The sequence below is a fragment of the Diceros bicornis genome, chromosome 32, assembly GCF_020826845.1.
Source record: "Diceros bicornis minor isolate mBicDic1 chromosome 32, mDicBic1.mat.cur, whole genome shotgun sequence".
Taxonomy (NCBI): Eukaryota; Metazoa; Chordata; class Mammalia; order Perissodactyla; family Rhinocerotidae; genus Diceros; species Diceros bicornis.
In genome coordinates this window covers 9331076-9356722 of record NC_080771.1, presented here as the reverse complement: position 1 = coordinate 9356722, position 25647 = coordinate 9331076, and the positions used below count along the sequence as shown (strand labels likewise).

The 25647-nt window shown below is 45.9% G+C and overlaps 1 pseudogene; it reads left to right on the top strand.

Annotated features, from left to right (window-relative positions):
* The first annotated feature begins 9819 nt into the window (after window positions 1-9819).
* LOC131396011 (liver carboxylesterase 1-like) overlaps window positions 9820-25647 on the top strand; it is a 34188-nt pseudogene continuing 18360 nt past the window's right edge.

Below are 25647 nucleotides of genomic sequence, written 5' to 3'. Positions count from 1 at the left end.
TGAGCCCAGATGGAACCTGTGTCTGGCATAAAGAACCAGAGAACACGGACCGGGGTGTGCTTGGAGAAAGCCAGCAAAGGTATTTTCCCTGGGAGACAGGAGAACTCTGTTCAAGATGAACTCTCTCTTACTATGTGACCTACAGTAAGTCATTTCTTCCTATTGTATTATAGACACTTAAATATATACACATTTATATAAAAATTATATACACTTGAATATTTATATATATATAAATTACATATATGTGTACGATTACAAATATGTATATATAAATAAATATATTTATTTTTATATGTATTATATATTTGTAACAAAGAAAGTGTTGGAACCAGTTGAGTGCCCATGTCCCTACCAGCTGGACCATTTTACACCTGTATGGCTGGGGACCAGTGGAGATGGCATATCAGAGTGGTTAAGAGTATAGACTGGAGCCCGACTTCCTGGGTTCAAACCCCAGTCTCACCAACTAGTAAGTTATTTCATCTCTTTATGCCTCAGTTTCCTCCACTCGTAAATGGGGTTAATAATACTACCCCATGGACTCACTAGGAGGATTCGGTGAACTGCAATTTGCAAAGCAATGGGAACAGTAACTGGCCCAGGATAAGCCAACCTGTTTGATACTTAAACTTCAGCTCAGTGCATTGACCTTGTCCACGGTCTGATGCTCCTAAGGTCTCAGTCCTCCTGGGAATCCATGGCTTGTGAGTCTGGGATGGACCCAATTCTCTCTTTTAACAAAGCCAGGTACTCCTTGTGCCATGTTTCCCTTCCAATTCCAAAAGTTCAGTGAGGGGCTCTGTGAGTCTAATTGCCTAGCTAATAATTCTAATCTTGGCTCTGACGCTCCCTGATCTGACTCTGCATCTCATTTGAAATGTCAGAGTTGCAATGTCATTCCTTATCTGTGAAGTGGATGTACATCAAGTATCAGCCCTACCTTCTCACTCTTCTCCGTTGCTGGAGTATTGTTACTACTAAGTGACTGGAGATGGGGGTCAGGGTTCAATGGCAGCTACCAGGGCAGTTTGCAGGGTTGTGGTGCAAGAAAGAATTTTGGCAGGGACCCTGGAATGGGCTCAGGGTGGGAAGCAGGCAGGTGCCCTGTTGTTGGGCTGACCGTGGCCTTCACGTCTGCAACAGGCCCACTGCGGCCAGGGGCTGGGCGTGCCTCAGGTCTCTGCTCTTCTGACTCTGAGTCGGCGCATCTTATGTTGGGACTCTGGACTTGAGCCTGAAGCTGCAGGAGGTGTGGAGGCTGCTCCCAGTGTAATAGCCATTCTTTGCTGCAGAAACAATGGATCTGTGGCTCCTGGATATGTCCATGCCATGGCCCTTGCTGGGGCCTTCTCTGGAGACAGAAGTGGTCTTCTTTGATTTCCTGAAGCCCAGCCCCTTACCTTCATACCCCACTAGTCTGTCCCAGCTGAGCCCCTTCCAGGCCTGAGGCTGACAGAGCTGGTAGCTGATAAGCAGGACACCAGAAGACAGTTAGTTGCCAGCTCTTTCAGGAATCTCTGGTCACCACACTTCTGACTTGAGCATTCACAGATTTTGGTATTCATGAGGAGTCCTGGAACCCATCCCCCATGGATACTGAGGGATGATTGTATTTGAATAGATTTTACAAATTGCCCCCAAGAAAGTGTGCTAGTTTATCTCCCACATCAGTTGTGAAAGTTCCTGTTTTTCCATACTCATTCCAATACTTGGCGTGACCACTAAAACAGCAGTGGTACAAATCCTTGCCAATTTGATAGGGGCAACTTGAGTATCTGTTTTTATTTTGCATGTCTTGATGTTCATAGTTATAGGTATGTTGAAATCACATTTTATATATGTGTATCCTGAAAGGCCCTTGGGACCTGGGTGATGGGACTGGGAGACTGAGGACTGACTCGTCCTCTCACGCACACTCCTGTGCCCTCCCCAATGTGCTCCCGATCTGCTTCCACAGAAGGACATGTAGGCACGGGACAGACAATGATTTGGGGATCTCAGAGGGTTACAACTTTCCCCGTGTTTTGGTGACCTTCTAAAGTGAGAACTGGGGGCCAGCATCAATGGATTATGGGATTTGGTAAAGCTTTGTGCAGTCCAGTATTTTCGAGATGCTTACGTCATTATTCTTGCTGAGGCCTGTGGGAGCCCAAAAGGTCAAGCTTTCACACACAGAAAGCTTAGCCATCTTTGGAAAGGAGAGCTCACCTTCAAATCTCCCAGTGAGTGCTTGGAAGGTTGCTCTTTTGGCCTCTCCAATGGCTTGCCTGCTCTGCCAGATTCTACATTCCAAAAACGCCATTGTTATCTTGTCAGTCCCTGGATTAAATCCTTTCAGTGGCTCCCCATTGTCTGGGGTGAAAGCCGGGTCTCCTTAATTTGGCATTCAAGCCCTCTCTCCTTATTCACCCTTCCTGCCCAAATGACCTCCCCAAGAAGCCTCAAAATACACATTGTAGTACTGCTAATGTCCTGTCTTCTCTGCTCCTCCAAATCCTGCTCACCTGTTAATGCCCAGTATAATCAGGAGAAGTCATCGACAGTTTGGGGCACTAATTATATACAAACTTTCAGGGTAAGAAAACACACAAACAAACTCTAGTTGAGGTCCCTGTATTCACCCAGATGGCTATAATAAAATCTGTAGCAGTAATTTGAGTTTGCTGACCCCTTTCCAGTATATGATTCAATCATAACTTTTCTGGGCCTAAATTTTACCTGTCTTTCTAATTCATCCATTTACATTCTTTACTTGTAAAAGGCTGAAGGAAATCTTTAGAGAGTAGCCCTAGCAAGCAGAGACTGGGTTTATAATCAAGGTTTTAGAATTTAAATCAAAGAAATGCAAAAGCTCAGCAGTTACCAAAGTGTAGTACACTTCTTCCCAGAGTTAAGCAAGATCATTTCAGATGGCATGCAAACAAACTTTAAAGCATTTATATAGTGGTTACATATTTGCTTTGCTGTGTTTTAGAAAAAAAGTCTCTAATATCAAATCCATAATTTAATGGATATTATTTGTGGCAGGAATTGCTAGCTGTCCATTAAAGTATGTCCCACCTTCTTTGCGGCACAACCAGACCACATATCCCAGCCTTCCTTGCAATTAGATCTGCCGTCTGGCTAAGTTCTTTCCAGTGGAATGTGAGTGGAAGTGAGGAGTGCCACATCCAGGGCTGGTCCACAGTGACTCCCCTGCACCATGTTCTCTTCTTCGTGCTCCTCCCCACTGGAGCTGACTGGAATCAACACCCATAACAACATTAGAGACCATGAGTTAAAGATGACAAAGTTGTCATGGTCTAGATCAGTGGTCTGCAAACTCTGCCCTATGGGCCAAATCTGGCCCGCTTTATTTTTAAAATAAAGTTTTATTGAAACACAGCCATGTCCATTTGTCTAGGCATTGTTTATACTGCTTTTGCTACAACAGCAGAGTTGAGTCATTGCCACAGAGACCATATGATGTGCAACGCCTAATGTTTTTACTCTCTGGCCCTTTAGAGAACAGGTTTGCTGACCTCTTGGTTAGATCCCTGAGTGACCATATGGAGGACAGCCACTTTGTTGACCTGAACAGCACCTCAGTTATCTACATAATCAAGAAATAAGCCCCTGTAATTCTGGGCCTATTTGCTCCCATAATTTACTCTACTCTCACAATACATTCTTACTCAGCAGGAGGTGAACTAGGCAGTCACACGAGATTGCCTGATGTAGGTGACCTGACCGCCAGGTGTTAGTGCCATGCAGGATGACCACTTATGCCCATGGGGCAGCACTCCTCTCCAAGACTCACCCCCAGACCAAAATTGCCCCCAGGTGCTCTCCCTCACTCAGTCCTAGGACCAGATTAACCCCAGGGAGTCTGACCCCCTAATTGCAGCTCAGCATCGAGAGCCGTGAGAGGTGTGAACATAATGTCATTTCTCTGCTATGATCTGAGTGCCAAAAGGAAGAAGTTCCCTGAAGTTCAAGGAAATGGCTACAGTAATAATGACCTTTGATGAAGCCAATTCCTGCTCACCTACGTAGTGGTCATGATGGTGGACAAAGTTGTCCCTGCCCTTATGTTACTAATGACCATCAATGGTCCACTTTTCCCATTGAGTGACTTATTTTTGAGTATAAAGTTTTGTATATCAATTGAAGATGTTATTACTTATGTTTCTGTCTTCACTTTTTTTTTTCTTGCTGAGGAAGATTTGCCCTGAGCTAACACCTGTGCCCATCTTCCTCTATTTTGTGTGTGGGTCATCACCACAAGATGGCCGCCGACGAGTGACGTAGGTCTGCCCCCGGGATCCAAACCCCAGCCGCCGGAGCGGAGTGCTCCGAACTTAACCACTAGACTGTGTGGCCAGCCCCTTATATTTCCTTATTGACTTTTTATTTTACCATCATTTTAATTTTGAAAAATACAATGATACATTTTCCATACTTTAATTCACAGCAGGTTATACAGGCCTTCCATTTATGGAAATGATGCAAAATTTCCTTTTTGAATGATTGTATTAAAGTAAAAGTAACTAATCCACTTCAGGAAAACTGCTGATAATAGTACAGATGGTATGCTGGTATGGCAAAAAACGTGGTGTTATTAGGAGAATAACTGAGGTTCCAGAAACACTTCATATGTCTAGGCTGCATTGGAAAAATTCCATATTCACAGAATGTTGATCTAGGTTGGATGGTGCATTAGAGGTTACCACACCCATAGCCACCCCTGCCTCTCATCTCCTCGTTTCTAGAAAGGATCCCTGAATATCACCCAGTGAGGTTCCCAGACCTCTGGTCTCCCAGTGCCGTGTTCCCCACCATGAAGGCTCTGCCTGATTAATCCCGTGATTAATAGACAAAGTCTAGTGAGGGGCCCAGTAGGAGAGGGGCTCCTACTAGCTCAGTGCTTGTTCTAGCATGTGCTCTCCTTATATCTGTGGCGTAAATTGATAGAGAGGGAGAGGTTTGGGGTGCTAATTTGGAGCCCCCAGAGGTGTCTTCTTTCCTAAGACCTGCCCAACCACTTGGGAGTTAAGGCCAGTTCCTAGGAGTTTCCTCTTCAGACCATCTAGTTCCACACGGGAAACCTCAGGGAGTTCTCCGAGGGAAAAGCGATAATCCCAGTCAACTGCCACTGAAGGAAGAAGAGCTGTATCTCTTATGGCTAATGTGATGCAGGGATATTATACACATTAACCAAAACTGAGGTCTGACTTTAGGCTTCATAGACTCCAGCCTCACCCATCACTTCTGCAGAGTCCTCATGAGCCAGGAATGGGCTTCCCAGCTGCAGCCAGACATGTCAAGGTCTGGGAGTGGATGCCTCTGTTTGTGGAATTGGTTGATGTCACAAGGGGGTGTGTGATTGAACAAGGGAATTGGGAGAATAATTCATCCGTGCCTTTTTTATTTTGCTAAGTCAGCACCCTGCAATCTTCATAGTCTAAGAGTCAGGGCTGTGCTCCCAGGTTGCAAAGGCCAGCTTGTGAGGGTAAAAGGCAGGATGGTTATGCCTTAACAGGTGTGTGTGTGAGTGTGCTTGTGTGTGTGTGTGTGGTGTGCTAAATGATTAGAAGCAGTCTTGTTGTTTCTTATGCTGCTTATGAGACCACCCAGATTGTCCCCTGTCGATAGAGATAGGAGTGCTTTTTATTAGGGTGCTGTTTATGACTTGGGTTTCTTTCCTGGATAAAAGTAAGAGAGAAACTCCAGCTCAGGTCAATCTTTGCAGAAGCAATCACCTCTGCGGACTGACTCTAACAGTGTCACAAAGTCCTCACCCTGCCATAAGGCTCCTCCTCTTTGGCCTGTCACAGTGTCTAGAATTAGTATCAGTGAGCATCCATTTTTGAATTCGGGTCTCCAGAAACTTTGTTTCAGCTTTTAATAAACAAAATTCAACTGAGTATATTTTAATGTTCTTATTGGCTTTATTCAACAGTCCTCTTTATTCAACTGGGAGTCCTCTGGTCTCCCAGTGCCGTGTTCCCCACCATGAAGGCTCTGCCTGATTAATCCCGTGATTAATAGACAAAGTCTAGTGAAGGGCCCAATAGGACAGGGGCTCCTACTAGTTCAGAGATTGTTCTAGCATGTGCTCTCCATATATCTATTGAGTGAATTGAATGAGATGTTTGGGGGGGCTAATCTGGAGCCCCCAAAGGTGTCTTCTCTCCTGAGACCTGCCCAACCACTTAGGAGTTAAGGCCAGTTCCTAGGAGTTTACTCTTCAGACCACCTAGTTCCACATGGGAAACCTCAGGCAGTTCCCCGAGGGAACAGCGATAATCCCAGTCAACCGCCACTGAAGGAAGAAGAGCTGGATGGCTTACAGCTAATGTGACGCAGGGAGATTGTACACGATAAGTGAAACTGAGGTCTGGCTTTAGGCTTCATGGACTCCAGCCTCACCCGTCACTTCTGCGGAGTCATCACGAGCCAGGAAGGGGCTTCCAGGCTGCAGCCAGACACGGCGAGGTCCAGGGGTGGCTGCCTCTGTTTGTGGAATTGGTTGGTGTAACAAGCGGGCATGGGATTGAACAGTGGGGCTGGGAGAATAATTCATCCCTGCCTTCCTTATTTTGCTAAGTCAGCATCCTACAGTCTTCATAGGCTAAGAGCCGGTGCTGTGTTCCCAAGTTGTAAAGGCCAGCTGACTGGAGCACAGAGCAGGATGGTTATGCCTTAACGGGGACTGTGCCTGTGTGTTTGAGTGAGTGTGTTTTTGTGTGTGTGTGGTGTGCTAAGTGATTAGAACCAGCCTTGTTGTCTGCTTATGAGGACCACCTATATTGTCCAATGTGGATAGAGATAAGGGTGCTCTTCATTAGGGTGGTCTTCATGACCTGTGTTTCTTTCCTGGATTCAAGGGAGGAAACCCAGGCCAGGTCAGTCTTTGCAGAAGCAATCACCTCTGGGGACTGACTGTAATGCTGTCACAAAGTCCTCGCCCCACCACAGACTCCCTTTACCAGCCTGCAACAGTGTCTAGAACTAGTGCAAATGAGCATCCCTTTTTGAGTTTTGGGTCTCCAGAAGCTTCGTTTCAGCTATAACCTATGGCCATGGCCAAGAACCCTTGAGCTTTTCTAGGATTTTCATGTATTTTATGGCTGCTGGTTGCCCAGTTCTCCCTGATGTCAATATTGGTCTGGCCTGGACAAGGGCAGGCTTGCCAATGACACTGGGAAAACAGTGTGAGCGTGGAGAAGGCACAGCTGTCTCTTTATTGCGCTGACCTGGAGACAACTCTGCTTCATGTCTTCCCCCTCTGCATTGACAAGAACGGATCTCATGACTCCAGCTAATGTGAGGGGGACTGGGGCATGTGTTCCTGGATGGGTAGCACCTTCTCAGCAACAAGTATGCACTGCGAGAGGAGACCATGAAGTGTGAGCCATCAGCGAGCACCTCCACCATGTGGTCCCTACCCCTCCAGGAGCCCCAGCACCCCTGTTTCCAACCATCATTCCAGGCAGCCTAAGGATCCAGGAGGGGTCAGCAGGAAGGTGCGGCACTTTGATGAGGTGGAGGTGGAGGAGATCTTAGAAGAGAGAGGCCACCTGAGCTCACCCTCAGGGGAACCAAGCATGTGCTTAGGGCACCAACAAGCTCAGTTTGTCAAAAAGTTTTTGACATCATAGCAGAGTGGTTGAGAGTATGGGCTGTAATATTATGCACCTTTTGTTCAATCCTCAGCTCTTCCTCGTACTTGATGTGTGACCGTGGGCCAGTTCCTGGACCACGCCAAGCCCTGGGAGATAATAGTATCAATTCACAGGGTTATTTTGAGAACCAAATGAGATCCTGCAAACAAAACAATCAGCACTATGTTTGCCACACAGTTAAATGAACATCTGAAATAATAAAAGTAGAAAATTAAAGAAGTATAAACACTCACAATACTACAGCCAGCAATTGGCTGTTGTGATACTAATTAGATGGATAACTATCCGGACGTTTTCCTATTCAAATAAAGATATATATTTTTACTAAAGTGGGATATTATAGATGACTGGATTTTTTAAAAAATATTTCTTTATTTTACTGAAATATAATTCACAAACCATAAAATTAACCTTTTTAAAGTGTACAGTTCAGTGGTACTATTATATTCACAAAGTTGTGTAGCCATCACCACTATCTAATCCCAGAACATCTCCATCACTCCATAAAGAAACGTCACGCCCATTAGCAGTCATTCCTCATTCTGTCCTCCTGCAGCCCCTAGAAATGCCTAATGTACTTTCTGTCTCTGTGGGTTTGCTTATTCTGGAGATTTCTTATAAATAGAATCATAGAATCTGTGGCCTTTTGTGTCTGGATTCTTCCATTAGCATAATGTTTTCAAGATTCTTCCTGGAAATGAGTGAAACATTCATGTTGTAGTAAGTATCCATATTTCATTACCTTTTATAGCTGAATAATATTGCATTGTGTCGATAGATCACATTTTATTTGCCCATTCATCAGATGATGGACATTTGGGTTGTATCTACTTTTGTCTATTACGAATAATGCTGCTATTTATGTACAAGTTTTTATATGGGTATGTTTTCAATTATCTTGGGTATATACCTAGGAGTGGAATTTCTGGGAAATATTGTAACTCTACGTTTAATTTTCGAGGAACTGCCAAACTGTTTCCCAAAGCAGCCATAACTATTTTATAACCTGTTTTCTTCCCTTCACAACAGATCATGACTGTCTTTCCTTGTTAATAAACAGAGATGTGCATCACTAGTTTGAGTGAATCCATAGTATTTCCTTAGCCAGCTGTACCAGAGTGTATTTAATGAATTCCCTGTTGTTGGACATTTAATGATTCTATGAAACAGGCTTTGAGCATCTTCCTTGTGTCCCCAGCAGGTAAATGACACATTCCCAGGTGTACCCAGAGCATTTTGTATCCCTCTATTTCAGTGCTTTCACATTGCATGTGCAAACCAATCCCCACTCCTACCCCATCTGTCTTGTCTACCACATAGTGAGTTCCTTGAGGAGATGGGTCATGTCTCAAATTCATCTTTGAATTTCTAATGCCTAGCATAGTGCCAGACATTTGGTAAATGTTTCAAAAATGAATGAATAAATGGAATAATGAATAAATGGAAGGATGGATGGAAGATGGGTGAATGGATAGATGAATGAATGAGTAGAGCCAGGGACTATGGAGGGATGCAGTTAGTTATTGTAAGAACTTTCTGCCCAAAGATCCCTGCCTCTAGAGGTAGTGAGTTCCCTGACCTGGGAGGTGTGCGATAGGAAGCTGAGTCACTTGGCAGGAATATTGTAATGTTAATTTACGTATCAGAAGGGAGACTGGATGAAATTTAAGGTGCTTCCTATCCTGACAGCATAGAACTCTATGAAACAGAAGAGCAGAGAAGGTGAGAGATTTGTCCTAGTTCCCCAGCTGAACAGCTTTGCTCTAAAAGTTTTCAAGCATGTTCTGGGGACGCCAGACCAAAGTCTCTCCTTGTCTAAAGGCATCTGTCTGCCTGTGCCTGCCTTTGGGAAGCTCACTCACAGTACTAAGGTTAGAGTCCAGGAAGAGAGAAACCCTTATGTAACAAGTTGTTTAAAGAGTATGTGACTATCTTAACCGGAGAGTTTAGTCCCTGCTTCTCAAATAGAAGAGGGTACACTCTGCGAGGTGTGGCTTAGAGGCTCTGAAAAAGCCCAGAGTGATCTTTGGAAGGGAGAGAGCTTTTCTGCCTGATTGGGCTATTGGCTGGGGGGTTGGGAGCTGGGGGTGGGGCGAGAGCTGGGGCTCTGGGGCCTGACTGCACAGCCCCTCCCAGCGGCTCTGAGATCTGCAGGCCCAGGAGTTGCTGTCCTTCCACGATGTGGCTCTTCACTCTGGTCCTGGTCTCCCTGGCCACTTCCACAGTTTGGGGTGAGTCCTTCTGAAATACAAATAGTGCGGGACATTGGAAATCCTTGTCCAAGGGTGAGGTGAGGGAGACACATTTAGGACAAAGGCGTGACAGTTCTGGTTCCTCAGCAGCGTGCCCTCCAGACTTGGAGCACCCAGCCCAGCCAGCCCCGTCCAGGGGAGAATAAACACCCTGAGACCTCAGCTGCCTCAGCCACGCACAGGAGGGCGCCAGCCAACCTCATGCCTCCAGATGAGGACTTTGGAGAACTCAGTTTATTTCTCCTTGATATTAGTCCAGATACGGCCAAATCCGGGGGAGTGGCTTAGCAGAATATTAATATTGACTCTGGGGCCAGAGTGCGTGGATTCAAGTCCCAGCTCAGCCCTTACTTGCTGTATCCTAGGGCAAGGAACTTCACTTTTCTGTGCCTCGGTTTCCCTCTCTCTGAAATGGGGATGACAACAGTACCTACCTCACTGGGCTGTTGTGAGGAGGAAATGGGTTGTTGTTTATAAAAAGCATAGTGCCTAGTATGAACAGAGGGCAAAATAAGAATTCATGAAAAAAAGGATTGTTTTAAATTATAGCATATTAGTAGAAATTTGAGGCACGGTAAGAACAACAGACCAGGAGCCGACTGCCATTGGAAAGATAGTCTGTTACTCACAGTTCCCAAGGGAAGGGGTCATGTCACCACCATGGTGGGCCACAAGGTGATGCACTGGAGTCAAGAGGCAGAGGGAGGAGGAGGAATTGTGGGACACAGTCTTTATCCTGGTTTCTGGAGGAAGGAAGGGGTGGGGCAGGATAAGCAAGTTTAGGGTGGGCAAACTAAATGATTTCAAGGGGCTCTGGAGCCTCGGGGCTGTCTTCAGATGTCAGCTACCTGGCCCTGGAGGGATAGGGCAGGATCCTGATAAAGAAGGTGATTGGGCTGTGGGCTGTGGCATGCTGGAAGGACAAGCTGATTACAGCTCTAGCAATGGCTGCCTCTGGGAGGGGCAGTCCCTCCAGGGTCAGCAAGGCCCCAGATGTCAGAGCATCAAATATAGACACTAAAAAACATGGTTACTACAAGGGTGCAACAAGGGACCTCAGAACGCATCTGTGCCATTTGATGGATGGAGAAACTGAGACTCAGAGAGGGAAATGGCCTTGTCCAAGGTCAGCTGGAAAATCATGCTCTGGACTCTCTCTGTGACTCTTGAATCCAGAGCCAGTGCTCTGGCCATCACTGTCCCGACAGCCCAGGCCCATCTGTATTCTATCTTCTTTCTGGTGGCATGACACTGTGAGAAGCTTGGAACTGAGTGTAAGGGCCGAATAAGAACCAAATTAGGAGGTATCATTCCTTTACCATTGTTCACCTCCTGGCAAATCCATACCGTTTCCATCTTCAGAAAGTCCATACTGGCTGCCTCCATTTCCTCAGGTTCCACATCTGTAAAATGGGCATATGAACTATTACCTACCAAGGTTTTGTGAAGATTAATTTAACTGACCTGGAATGCATATCTGGCACATAGGAAATGCTCAGTGTATAAACATTTCCTATAACATAAGTGGTAACTGCTGCTCTTACCATTATTGCTGATGCCTTTCATCCCATCACCACTTTTCCACTCTTGACAACCTGGCTTCTGTCCACTTCATCTCTCTTGAAAGATATCCTTGGATATTCTTGTATAAGAAGAAATTTGGATTATTCTTTTCTGTTCTGGCCTCACACTTGGAGGGAGATGTTGACGTTTTGTCTACAGCAAAAGGAGAGCAATTGGGAGGACGAGAGGCTAGAAGTCATTTCCTATGAGGAAGGATTGAACAAACTGAGGATGCACAAGTAAAGACTTGAGGGATGGGCATGATCAAGTGTCTGAAAGGCCACCTGTCCCATGACAGCTCAGGATGGTCCCACAGCAGGTAGAACCAGGGCTGATGGGGAAGCTGCAGGGAGGTGAATTTCAGCTCAGTGAGGAAGCACTGTCTGCTCCACAAGAATGGAACAGAGAGGAATCTGAGCCCCCGTCTCGCCTGCTCTGGATGACCCTGCTCAGAGCCACCGGAAGAACCCTCTTCAAGCTGGTTGTGTCACTCTCTCGCACTCCAGAACTGTTCCCTGCTGCTCATTTACCCGCTAAATAAAGCCCAAACCCTTAGCCTGGCATTCGAGGCCCTCCCAGACATGAACCTCTCTCGTCCCAGGATTCTTTTCCCCTCCCCACAGACTCCCTCTGGCTCAAATGGTCCATCACTCTTCCTCGGGCAGGCCTTGCATTTTGCTGTCTCAGAGCCTCCGCACATTCTCTTCTCTGCTTTATACCTTTATGCCCCCTCTTCCGTCTCCCCTTGCTCAGTCCTCCTTCTGCTGCAAGTCCCAGCTCCAAGGTCACGACCTCCATGATGCCACCAATAGAAGCCCTCGCTCCCTCTTCTAACTCCCGCAGGACCTTACTGGTACCTCTCTCAGGACACTGACCACTTTCTTCCCAGGAGTAGAGTCAAGTATGTGTGTGGCTCGTTCTCTGTGCAAGGTTCAGAGCTTCTGATAAGAGGGGCCGCCTCTTGTTCATCCTCCCATCCAGCATGCAGCTCAGCACAAGGATCCTAGTGGATAATTGTTTCCAGAGGCTCCTGAGAGTAGAAACCCAGTGTCTGTTCACTCCCAGCAGCCCTCCTTCTTGCATTTACTTTTCACTTGATGTTGTTTTACCTCCAATTCCGATTTGCTCCTTAAGATAGCCCGATGAGTTAGGAAGGACAGTTAACCTCATCTCTCTTTTACATAATAAGACATTGAGGCCTAAAGAGTTGAGGTCAGTCATTCAAGGTCACATGCTTAAAGTGGCAAGAGCCATCTAGAATCCAGGTCAAACCTGCCACCCCTCCTTGATGTGTCCTCATTTCCTCTTGATGTCCAGCAGGGCACCCATCCTCGCCACCTGTTGTGGACACTGTGCAGGGCAAGGTCCTGGGGAAGTATGTCAGCTTAGAAGGATTTGCACAGCCCATGGCCGTCTTCCTGGGTGTCCCTTTTGCCAAGCCCCCTCTTGGACCCCTGAGGTTTGCTCCGCCGCAGCCTGCAGAACCATGGCACTTCGTGAAGAACACCACCTCCTACCCTCCCATGTAAGCCGGTGGGCGGGGGGGGCTTGGGCATCTTTCAGTGGGACGTTTGCCTCAAAGTGGTGCAGGAGGGAGCCAAGGCAATCCTCTGAGTGGCTTATACTGTGTTCTGGAATCCTCAAGATATTGTAGATCCCTAAAGACATTCCAGAACTCTCATAGCATTCTAGAGTCCTGTATTCAACAAATATTTATTGAGCACCTACTGTGTGTCAGGCATGTTCTAGGTTCCTGGGAGCCACTAGTGAACAGAACAAAGATATTGTCTTCATGGAGCTTGCATTCTAGGAGCAGAGACAGATAATAAACAGCATCCAAATTAATAAATGAATTATGTAATGTGTTAGAATATGATAACTGCTTTGGGAAAAAAAGAAGTTGACCAGTGAGGGGGATGGGAAGTAATGATTCTATTTATTCTTCTCTCTTGACCTTTGCCAAAGTTAGAAGGTAGGGTGAGCTAGGTAGTGTGTGGGTGGGGAGTGTTTTATGATATTGACTAGGTGGGTCCTCAACTCCCAGGTGTGTCTAGCCACCTAGTGATGAGCAGAGCAGTGGTTGGTGTGTCCTAGTCACTCTGGCCAAGTCGAGCAAAGAAGCCCCTCAGCCTCACCCCACAGGGCGCCTGGATGCCTATGTGCATCAGACCTTATTCATCCCAGCAAGCCATTTCTGGGAATTTCCAGGGTCCTGCCTCTTGCTGCCTTCTTTTCTTTTCTTTCTGTTTTTTTTCCTCTTTTCTACTCTTCTCTCTTTCCTTTATACCTTCCTTTCTTCCTTCTTTAAGGATAATATTCAGTGTTTTTATTTCCTGATTGCATGTGTAATATATATTTATAGAAAAGTGAGGAAGCACAGGTAAGGAAAGGTAAGAAAATGAAATCAAGTATGATTTCATTTAAATCGTATATATCATCTGGAGAGAACCGCTGCTCATAAGTTAGATTGTGTTTTTCTAGTATTTTCTGTCTTCCATATTTTCTCCTTTAGAAATAGAACCAAATAAGATTCTGCACACAATTCAACCTTATGATTTTTTCCCATGCCAGCAAGCAATTCTCAGACACCAGTTGAGTGTGCTACACGTCAACTCAATTCTGACACTATTTACCAGGAGATGGAATCAGATGCCGTAGGTTAAGAGCTCGATCCCACAAGACTGTCTTCTGCTTCAGATGTCAATCACAAGCCCAGGTTGTCACATGTGCATCTGAGGAACCGGCTATAAATCAAAGGTTTCCATGACCCCCTCCTTGGGTTCCATTGCTTTGCTAGAGCAGTTCACAGAACTCAGGAAATTAGTTAACTCACTAGATGGTGGGTTTATTATGAAGAATATTAAGGGATACGAATTAGCAGCCAGATGAGGAGATATGTAGCGAGGTCCTGAAGAAAGGAGCTTCTGCCCTCGTGGAGTTTGGGACCAGGCAAGGTGGCACGTGGAAGCGTTCTGGTTCACCAACCTGGAAGCTCTCTGAATCCCTGTCTTTTTGTGTTTTTATGGAGGTTTCATTATACAGGCATGATCGATTATATCGTTGACCATTGACCATTGATTCAACCTCCAGCCCCTCTCCCTTCCCCAGAGGTGAGGGGGGGAGGGACTGAAAGTTCCAACCCTCTAATCACTGATTGGTTCTCCTGACAACCAGCCCATATCAATTCCAAAAGTCACTTCATCAATATAACAAAAGACACCTTTATAGCTCTCATCGCTTATAAAGTTCCGAGGGTTTTAGGAGCTGTGTGGCAGAAACTGGAGGAAGACCAAATCTTTGTTTCTTATTATCAATACAGTATCACATCACAGGATACAGAAAGTTTGCATACTGCTTTGCTCCCTTATCAGTATGAGCATCATCCTCTGTCATGAAATATCACAGCCTAACATTTAATAACTACATTACCTTCAGTGTGGAATCACAATTTATTTACCCAATCTCTTGTTTGGACTCATTATTTTTGATGTTTTTGATAATAAAAATAGCACCCTGATGAACATCAGGTAGCTAAATCTTTATGCACCTTCACGATAATTTTTGGATGGTTTTAAGAAACGACATTTCTCAGTCAAAGAGTATGTACCTTTTGCTGAATTTCCCTCCAGAAATGTTCCAACTACACTCCTTTCATTAATATACGAAAACCTCCATTCGCCGGCCCTTGGCAATGCTTGGGGTTATTAAAAAATGTTTTTTGGCTAATGGGTTGGCAAAATAATAATTATTATCATCATCATAATTATATACATATATATAATTATGCTATTTATTCTGCATTATTTGAATACTAGCATTGTTCTTTTTTTTTCTTTTTTTCTTTTGTTTTGTGAGGAAGTTCAGCCCTGAGCTAACATCTGATGCTCACCTTCCTCCACTTTATATGGGACGCTGCCACAGCATGGCTTTGAAAAGCAGTGCGTCGGTGCTCGCCCGGGATCCAAACCTGGGAACCCGGCGCCGGCAAAGCGGAGCGCACACACTTAACTGCTTGCGCCACTGGGCCAGCCCCTATTATTCCCTTTTTTGACATCTGAATTTCTTCTTTTATGGATGTTATGCCCCTTGCTCTTAGCGATCCAGCAAAATTTCCCACAGGATGGAGATCAGGAAGTCGTCTTTGCAGGCTCTGTCTCTGACACTTGACAGCTGTGTCATTCAAGCACCTTAGTGCCTCAGTTCCCTCATCTACACACTGGAGCAGTGACGCCTGCCTTCTGGGTACATTGACATCAGGAAATGTTGCTTATAGTGTCCTTGGAAGCATAAGCACTCCACAGTATGAATCTTTCTGGCTGTGTGAAGGAAGGATTTCTAACCTCTCTTTGCCTGTATTTTCTTGTCTATAAACTCTGTACAATAAGAGAACCTATGTCATGGGGCTGGCTTGAGGATTAAATGAGTTAGCCACATAAGGAGTATTTAAAATAACAACTGGCATGCTGGAGGACTCAGCAAATGTTACCAATCATAATCTGTTTTGAATCTTTAAGATCTGTTATTAAGGCAACCAACAGCTGTGGCCTGGGATGAGTGATGATAGAATCTTAGTATGTCAGGACTGCAAGACCCTTATAGAAATAACTCCACTCACCAGGCCCTGGAAGATTGAGGCCCAGAGCAGGGAAAGGATTCAACCAAGGTCACCCAGTATACTAATGGCTAATGCAGGACTAGAACACAGTTCTTTTAATTTTGCCCCACAAATATTTCATCCCTCACCTGTTGTATGCCCTAAATGTCTGCCATTTGAATGACTTCTCCTGGTTTACGGAAGTCTCGCATGGACTAGGACACCTGGTTTACGTGGTGTGAACATGGTCACCCTGCAGCCCACCATACGGAGCCCAGGGGAGCCAGGCTGTGTCCAAGGTATGCAGGAAATGGCCCTCTCCCAGGTGTATTTGCAGCCTCCTCTCCTTGACCCAGGGCATCCTGAAGGTTCCAGAAAGGTGACAGGTGCTAGGCCTTCTCCCTATACACAGTCCTGGAAGACCTTAGTGAGCTCCAGGGCCCCTCACCCAGATTCCCAGACAGCCTCCTGCCCATTCCGGTGTCTGCACTCTGGTAAGAGCAACTCTATTACAGGCCTAACCTCCCGGTCTAAGGTCCAGCCTTACTGCAGGAGACATCTCCTTGCTTAGCTCTGATTGAACTTCAGGAGTTCTTCTTTTCCCTCCTCTCCCAGGTGCTCTCAAATCCCAGTGGTGGGGCAGAAGTCCTCAGGCGTCGATACCAATAGAAAGGCGAACGTTCCTCTCAAGTTTTCTGAAGACTGTCTTTACCTAAATGTTTACACTCCTGCTGACTTGACAAGAAAAGCAGGCTGCCGGTAAACAGGGGGACCCACTGGTCAAGGCTGATGAGTTCCAGCCTCCAGGATCTTCTCGTGGAGACTGGAAGAGGATGAAGGCAGTTTGGGGTGAAGACATCACCTGCCATGGCTGTCTCAGGGGCCCCAGGGCTTTCTTTACCCACCACAGCCAGACCACCTGACCGCAGGAAACGGCAGAGGATAAAAACTTTTCCCTTCTAGGTTCTTTGGCTGGCCTAATAATTAAATTCACATAAGACAGATTAAGAGGAGAAATACAAATTTAATTTTGTACATACAGCAGCTCATAAAAATATGAGACTCAAAAAAGTGACCAAAGCAAGCAGCATTTATACATTTTCGACAAAGAAACAATTATTTGTGAAGATTTGACAAAGCAAATTGGTTTGGGTTGGGGTAACAAGTTAAAGAGGAAGTAACAAAAGTTGTTTATACAGCCTTCTCAGCCTTGAATTCCCTATCTTTGGTGATAAGGATGCCTTTTACCCTCCAGGTGCAGGGAGGGTACCCTTCACATGGGAGACGTATTTCCTGCTTTCAGGAGACAAAAGAGGGTTAGAGTGCCCTTCTTGCATTTGCTGTTTCCTAAGTAATTTTCTTAAGTAAGTTTATTTCAAAATAATCAGTATACCAAAATGGCATATTTTGGGGTGGCATGTTCTGTTCCCTTTCAACCTCAATTTCCCCTGTAACAGACATAGGATCTTCTGGGGAGTTTGCTGTACATTTGTAGTGTATCTTTCAATTTTTCCAAGTTCTCTTCTGCTAATAGAGGAAGAAGTTTGATTATTCTTGGTTCTAGATTAGGGATCTGATACCCAGAGCAGCTAAGACATAATTTCCAGTAAAGTTAGAACTGGAAGGTATCTTAGAACTGGGCCAACAACCTAAATCTTCCTTTACAGATAGAGAAACTGAGGCCCAGAGAGGGGAAGGTGAGGTCACATATAGGGTTGGAAGAACAAGAGTGCGAGTTGTCTGATCTTCACACTAGTGCTCTTTGACACAGACTGGGAAATTAAGCCTGTGTGTGGCCTGTCCTCAGCACACAAAGATCCCTCTCTGAGGTGTCCAGTGAGGGAAGTGTGGGGGCAGAATGTGGGTCAATCCAAGAAACACTTTCCTTTGCCTCTGACCAACTATCTGGGACTTTGCTGTAGGTAATTTCCCTCCCTAACTGTCTTTGGCATGGGCTGATGACCCAGTGAGTCAGCATTTCCTGAACAAAAGGAGGCCCAGAGATGGGGCAGGCTTCCAGACCTGGCTGGAGGGAGAAGGTCTGTTGGAAAAGGAAGGGATCCTGGGGTGGAGAAGGGAGGGTTGTGAGCACCAGCCATCCTCCAGGACACACCTGGCATGATGCCCAGGAGTGGAGGTGGCATCTGTGAACTTGTGACTAGAAGTGGCACTGCGCAAGGTGGGGACAAATGTTCACTCATTCATTCATTTATTCATTCTTCCCTTATGTACTCAGTGCCCCCATATACATAGCTACACTTGCGGGTTAGGAGAAAGGAGGAATATTATACCATTACCACGGATCCTCTGCCTTTGAGGAACTTACTATCTGGGCTCCACAGACAGAGACTAACTTCAGCAAATCACTGCTGACTGGACTTTGGCTCAGCCTTCACTCAGAGATGACTCAAACTCAGTCCCTCCACCTGGAGGTAGGGAGGCATCAGAGGTATGGGAGGAATAGAGACTCTGGGAACCTGGAGGCAGAGAGACCTCACTTATGGACACAGGATCTGGAACAAGAGGCTCCATTTAAATCCTGGTTCTGCCTTTTACTAGCTGAGAGACGTGGCTCTGTTTCTTCAAAATGGGAATAATCACATATGATTATTGAGTGGTGAATATCAAGCTTTATATCAGTGCCTGACAAAGTACACAAGGTGAGCACTCCTGATATGTTAGTTAGAGTTGAAAGTGTTCAAATAAAATAAACAGCCAGTTGTTTTACAAGCAGAACGGGTTTATGCAGCAACAGCAAATAATTGCAATTCAGGACATGCAGTCTATGGCTACCCTTGTGCAAATCTAGAGAAACAAAAGAGAGAAACTTTGTTTTGTGAAGTTGGGAGGGCCTGTTGTAAACACAGAGTCCATTGGAAGAGACTGGGAATTTGAAGTGTAGTGTCTTTCATTGTCTGAGTTATAGCAGTCTTTCATTGGCTGGCTGAGCTCTTGTTGAACAAGGAGTAATTTCTTCTTTTCTTCTGCTGGGGTAGTAAGCAATATCACTTGGTGTCAGAAATGCAAGGTCTGCCTCTTCCTGTTGGGATCTGTAGGGTGGGTTGAGTGGCATGTGCATGAGAGTTCTTTCTTCTGGCCTCCTGGTTCAATTTTAAGTGAGGTTCTTGTTTATTAATTTTCATATTTCCCCTTTGGATCAAGATCTTTCTCTGAAAGCATTTTTGATCAAGAGTCAGGTTTTTCTGGTTTTAATGGCCTTCTGTCCCTTGATGCCAGGAAGGAACTTTCCTGGGTGTAGTGTCCCTCATCAGAGGGAAAGTGAACAGACTGGAAACCTATTGTGGTCTCATTCAAGTAACAAGGAGGTGTGGGAGGGAGACTTCTCAGGCATTTCCCGTCTAAGTCTATATCCTTCTGATAGGCCTGGTCCGGACATCTTGAGAAAGCTGTCTCATCAGAAGTCATCTCCTTCAATTCTGGGAAATCTTTATCTTTAGGTTACCAGACAATATGCAGATTCACTCAGGACTCGGTGCTTTCTTTAGATGTCACACGAATCCAAGAGTCTATTCCCTGGAGTTTGGCAGCACAAGGATTAGTCAGCAGTACCTGATAGGAGCCTTTCCAGCAAGGTTGAAGAGAGTTTCTGGAGTAGTCTTCTCCAACAAACGAAATCTCCAGATTGCAAGGTGTGATGCTTAAGGTCTTCATCTGTGAAAAGACTGCTCTGACAGAACACAGTTATTTTTGATAAAAGCAATTAGGCCTTTACAATATTGAAGTATATCTCCTTTTATCAGCTCCAGATCAAAAGAGTCTGCGACGAGGTGCATTGGGCATCCTGTGACTCTCTCAAAGTGTGAGAGTTTGAATTCCAAAGCCGATGGATCTGAGATTTAGAAGGACCAATGGCAATGCTTTTAGCCAAAGTATTTGGAGGGTCTCTAAAAATTTTGCCAATTGAATCTTAATAATGCTGTTAATGCATTCAACTACACCAGAGGATTCAGGGTATAGTAAGCACAGTGAAAGTGTTGTAAAACCAGCCAAAAAGCAATGACTTGTCAGAGCACCTGACTAGTGAAATGGATTCTCATTCACTATGAAGTTCAAGAGGGGTTCCCCAGGTAGGAATAATATTGTCCAAAAGGACTTTAGCCACAGAAGAGGCAGTAGCCTGTCTACAAGGGAAGGCTTCAGTCCAGTCAGAAAACATGCAGACCATGACTAAAAATATTTATATCCATGAGACAGGAGCAACTGTATGAAATCCAATTACCAAGCCTTGAATGGCCCATTAGGCAATTTAAATTTCTGGGAGCAGTGCAAACAGACTTCTCTGGGTTGTGTTTTGGACAGTGGGACAAGTGAGATAGGTACTTTTTGAAGACTTACTAAGATTTTCCCACCCATATTGATTTGGGAATACTATCATCTTGTCGGTGGAACAATGATTTAATGCATGTACAGTGGTTAGGGATGGGAATTTTAGAGTCTCTGATAGGACTGTGTTGTTATTTGGCCCAAACCAGAGCTTTCTCTTTTTATTAAATGAACAATTGTTGAATTTCCAACCTTGTTTTTCGTTTCCTGGCGCTGATTGTTGGGCTTCTCTGCAGAAAAGAGAGAGGTCCCCAACAAGGCCTGGAGAGCATCAAAACACAGAGAGATACAGCTCAAGATCCAGGAGAAAACTCACCTTCAAACTCCAGGGTAGGTGAGAAAGCAGTAAGCTGAAAGGGCTTTGTGGGTACTGCACCTGTTTACCCACCAGCATCAGAGCTTTTAGGTGTCTTCTCTGGATGCCCATATGGGTCACCAAATACTGTTGACCATAAAAAAATAAACAGCCAGTTATTGTACCAGCAGAATAGGTTTATTCAGGAAGAGCAAAGAATTGCAATTTGGGACATGCGGTCTACGGCAAACTATGTGCGTGACCAAAGAATGAAAGAGGAGAAATGTTCCTTTATGAAGTTGGGAAGGGCTGTTGTAAACTAAGTGTCCATTGTTGGAGACTGGGAGTTTGAAGTGTAGTGGCTTTTTATTGATTGCATTATGGCACTCTTATTGGCTGAGCTGTTGCTGGGCAAGGAGGATTTCTTTCTTTCAGCTGGGCTATTAAGAAATATCACTTACCATTGGAGATGCAAAGTATGTCTCTTCCTGTTGGGGTTTGTAGTGTGAATAGAGTGGCACGTGCATGAGAGTTCTCTCTTCTGGCCTCCCAACTCCATTTTAAATCTAGGTTCTGTTTATTAATTTTCATAAAGGGAAGATCTTACCTCTACCCTAACAGTAGACCTACTGTACCGTGGCCATTGGCTGCCGTGTGCTGGGCGACTCCCCCTGTGGACCCTGGAGCCAGACTGCCTGGGTTCATGTCCTGCTTCTACCACTTATTAGCTGTGTGACCTTCGGCAGATTAAGTGCTTCAGTTTCTCTACCTGTTAAACAGGACAATAGTATTCCCTACTTCATGGGTGGTTTATTTTAGAACTGTACTTGGCACACAGTTCATGTAATGAGTTCTCATTTTTAATTAACAAAATTATTATAATATTATTATTTTAGGTACTCTTCACTTCCCTGCCGCATGAACTCTTTAAATGCAAGAGCCATGAGTCATCAGTTGTTTTGTGCACACTCATCCTCAATTTTTATCACAGTCCCTGGACCTGGTTCTCAGATCATGTTAGTCAAATGATTGAATAATTCTTGGAGGAGGTGGTTTTTAGGCTGGGCTTTGGGAGACCAGTGGGATTTGGTGAAACAGAGGAGGCAGAGGGAAAGAATATAAGAAAGAGTTAACACTGGGGGTATGTGTGCTTCTTGAGATAATCATTCACACACAAGAGAAGTTCAATTCACCATACAAGAGGTAAAAAAGATGAAGCTGATATACAAGGACTGCCCCACGCAGAGAATGCTGCGGTGGGTGAGGGGTCCATGCATATGGATGATGGGAGTGTTGGGGAGAAGATGACACTTTTAGCCTTGGCTGTCCCCATGATAGTGTTCTCAGCATACCCCTCTCAAACAGCATACTCCTAGAAGGAGGTGGCACTGGAGCTGGAGAGATAGGCAGGGCCAGCCAGGGTGCATTGAATGTGGTGGTGGCCTGAGCCCCAGCTGGGAGAGTGGGGGAGGAGAGCCACTGCCTGATCCAACTTTGCTGGGGACTGGTGGACTTCGGGCCTCCTTGAGTCATGGCCAAGAGGCAGGCTACCAAACCACACAACCTCTTGACGTCCTTCCCAGCTCTGCTTCCTACATCCAGTATGTTTTCTTTCTCCCTGTCCAGGTGATGGTGTGGATCCATGGAGGTGGTCTGGTGATAGGCAGGGCATCAAGCAATAATGCGCTGCCCCTCTCTGCTCATGAAAACGTGGTGGTGGTGACCATTCAGTACTGCCTGGGCATCTGGGGATTCTTCAGGTAAGATATTGGACTCCCCTCACTGCACATTGGTACTCAAAGTGAGGGTGCTAGGACCCTGCTCTGTCAGCCCTCAAGGGGATCTTTACTGAATTCTCTAGTGAGGCACCCAAGTCCCTTCATAATTTGGCTCCAGCTACCTTCTCATTCCCCAGCCACATTGGTCTGTTTGCTTGTTTTGCATGTGCTGTTCCTTCTGCCTGGGATGCCCATTCTACCTGATAAACTGCTATTCATTCTGCAAGGTCCAACTCAAATGTTACCTTCTCTGAAATAGTCATCTCCTCCTTTTTACCTGTGCTGCCCCAGCACATTGCACACCTGTAAAATGACAGTTAGCATGCAGCAGTGTAGTTAGAGCAGCCGTTTATACATCTTACCTCTCATGAGAAATAAGGAAAAGCAGACTCATGGCAGGAGGTTGGTAAATGCTAAGGGTGAAGGAATGGCTGGCTGGAACTGGGAGGTTTGTGGGGCATCTGACCCCGGTGGAGAACCCTCCCAGGAGGTATGTCAGATCCACTCACCCCATTTTCTTCTGCACTTGGCACATGCATGAGTCAAGACTAGAGTCTTCTCCATCAAGTCTCCGTGGAAACAGGAACCAGGTTTCCTGCAGGACATAGTTACTGTGAGCCTTTTCTGAATGCACCAGCCCCTGCACCCCTGACTCTAAGATGACTGATGGGTGGGCTAGGGGAGGGATGGGCTTCTCCCTAGAAAGACCAATGGAGCTGTAGGAGGGTTATCACAAGTGAGTAAAGACCCAGGATGTATTGCCTTGGTTAAGACTCTTCATCCCTTTCACCTATTGCCTGTTTTGCTGCTCCTCGTTACAGTAAAACTGCTACATTAGCTCTCCCCAGTTCCTCTCTTCTCAGTCTCTCCTCTACCCATGCAAGTCAAGTATTCACCCCGATGACACCACCAGAGTGTTCTGGTTGAGTTCACCAATGACCCACCCTCTCTTAACCCAACTTTAGAAAACATCCACACATCATCTTTGCAGCATCCACACATGACGTTTCACAACTTTTTGAAATGCTTCCTCTCTTGGCTCCTGGCCGTCTCCTACCTCACAGACTGCTCCTTCTGAGCCCCTTCACTGGATCCTCCTTCTTCTTGTCCTTGGGCCTCTGTGTGTCTCTCCCTCTCCATCTCCACTGCTGCCCTGAGTGACCTCAGGGGGCACTTTCACAGCTGCCTATTTTTAGCCCCAACTTCTCCTTGTACACCCAGATGCACATCATTAACTTCGTCCTTCTACCTCCTGCTGTCTCCCCTGGGCATATGAACGACAGCTTACACCTCACAGGGACAAACTTAACCCTTGACTCCCACTGCCCCTCGCCCAAATTACACTCCTACTTTCCCCACGGTGCCCTCTGCTCAGCTGCTGGCAGCTCCAACCTTCCTGTTGCTCAGGATAAAAGCCTTGTGGTCAGCCTTGACTCTTCTCTTTTTCTCACACCCCACATCTAGTCGACCAGAAAATCCTCTTGGCTCCACCTTTAAGATTCATTCAGAATCCAGACCCTTCTCACCTCCTCCCTTGCACCCACCCTAATCAAAGCTCTCTGTGTCTCTTTCCTGCATTATTGTAACAATAATTTTTATACTTTTATAACTCGGCAACTTTTGTACTGTGTCTGATCTGTAGAGTAGCCAGAGTGATCACATAAGATATAAACGGAGTCATGTCCTTCCCCTGCAGTGACTTCCCTCCTTACTTACAGTGACATCGACATCCTTACCAAGGCCCACAGGGCCCTCTCTAGCTGCATGTCCTACACTCACACTTTGTTCACTGGACTCAGGGGCCTTTGCACTTGCTGTTTCTTTTGCTTGGAATTCCCTTCTTCGGATGTTTAAAAGGCTCTGTGCTCACTCATTCAGGTCTCTACTCAAATGCCACAGCCTCAGAGAGGGCTTCTCTGGTCATGTGATCTGAAATAGGACCCCATGGCCCCACCTCTGCTTTTTCCCTTAGCAGGTTTTATTTTTCCTGAAAGCACTTTCACTACCTGACATTATATTCTATCTGTTTATTTGTTTATGTTCTGTAGAGTGAGCTCTGTGTATACAGAGGTTTGCCTATTTTGTTCTCAGATGTGCTCCTGGCTGTTAGAACAGTGTTTTCACGTGGTAGATGTTCAATAGATAGATGGGGATGAAGGACTTTACAGCCCACAACAGAACAATGCTGCAGGAGAGGAAGGCAGGTGAAGACCCCTGTGTCAGGGCTGTGGAAGCCCTGTCTCATTCCAGAAGGCTCACCTAGAGCCCCATCTATGGTCCTGAGAGCCCTGTCATGACGTCTCTGCTCCCACCCCACCCTGTTCTCTTACTCACAGCACAGGGGATAAGCACAGCCGGGGAAACTGGGGTCACTTGGACCAGGTGGCTGCACTGCGCTGGGTCCAGGAGAACATTGCCAACTTTGGAGGGAACTCAGGCTCCGTGACCATCTTTGGAGTGTCAGCGGGAGGGGAAAGTGTCTCTGTTCTTGTAAGTATTCCTGGCCCTGATGTGGAGACCAGACAATCTAGCGATAGGCACTCTGATTTACAAGACCTGGATTCAAGGCTGACCCCACTCTGCACCCCATCAGATGGTGGAGAGCTAATGGCCAAATTCTCCTAGGCCCCCAGGAAGCTCAGAGCTCAGCTTAGCATCCTGGGACCATAAGAATCTCCAGCTGTGGCTGCAACAATGACATTTCTCCTCTTCTCAATTTGTTGAGCTCTCTCACTCATTCCTAATCATTTTGACATTAGGACTCACATCACTTCTCTTGGGAAGTAGGTATGGGTATCATTTATGAATAAGAAGAGGCAACCATGAGAGTTGGGCAGAGTGTCCTGGTTTGGCTTGAAGCCAGATCTTCATGTCGGGGGACATGAGCACTAGGAGCAAGTCAGGGGCCTCCTCTGAGGTGGTCTGATGACTTGTCCATGTCCAAGAGGGAGGGCAGCAGTCTATGGACTGAGGGATGGAGCTGGGCTGGGGAAGGTGCGTGAGACGGAGTAGGGGTCAGAAGGTGGGATTGAGAGGGATGGGAAAGGGACGTGGGACACAGACATGACCTGGGAGCCTGGTATGGGGAATGGGGCTGGGGGAGACACTGAGGGAAGCAAAGATGGAAAACCAGATTAGAAGGCGTTCGGAG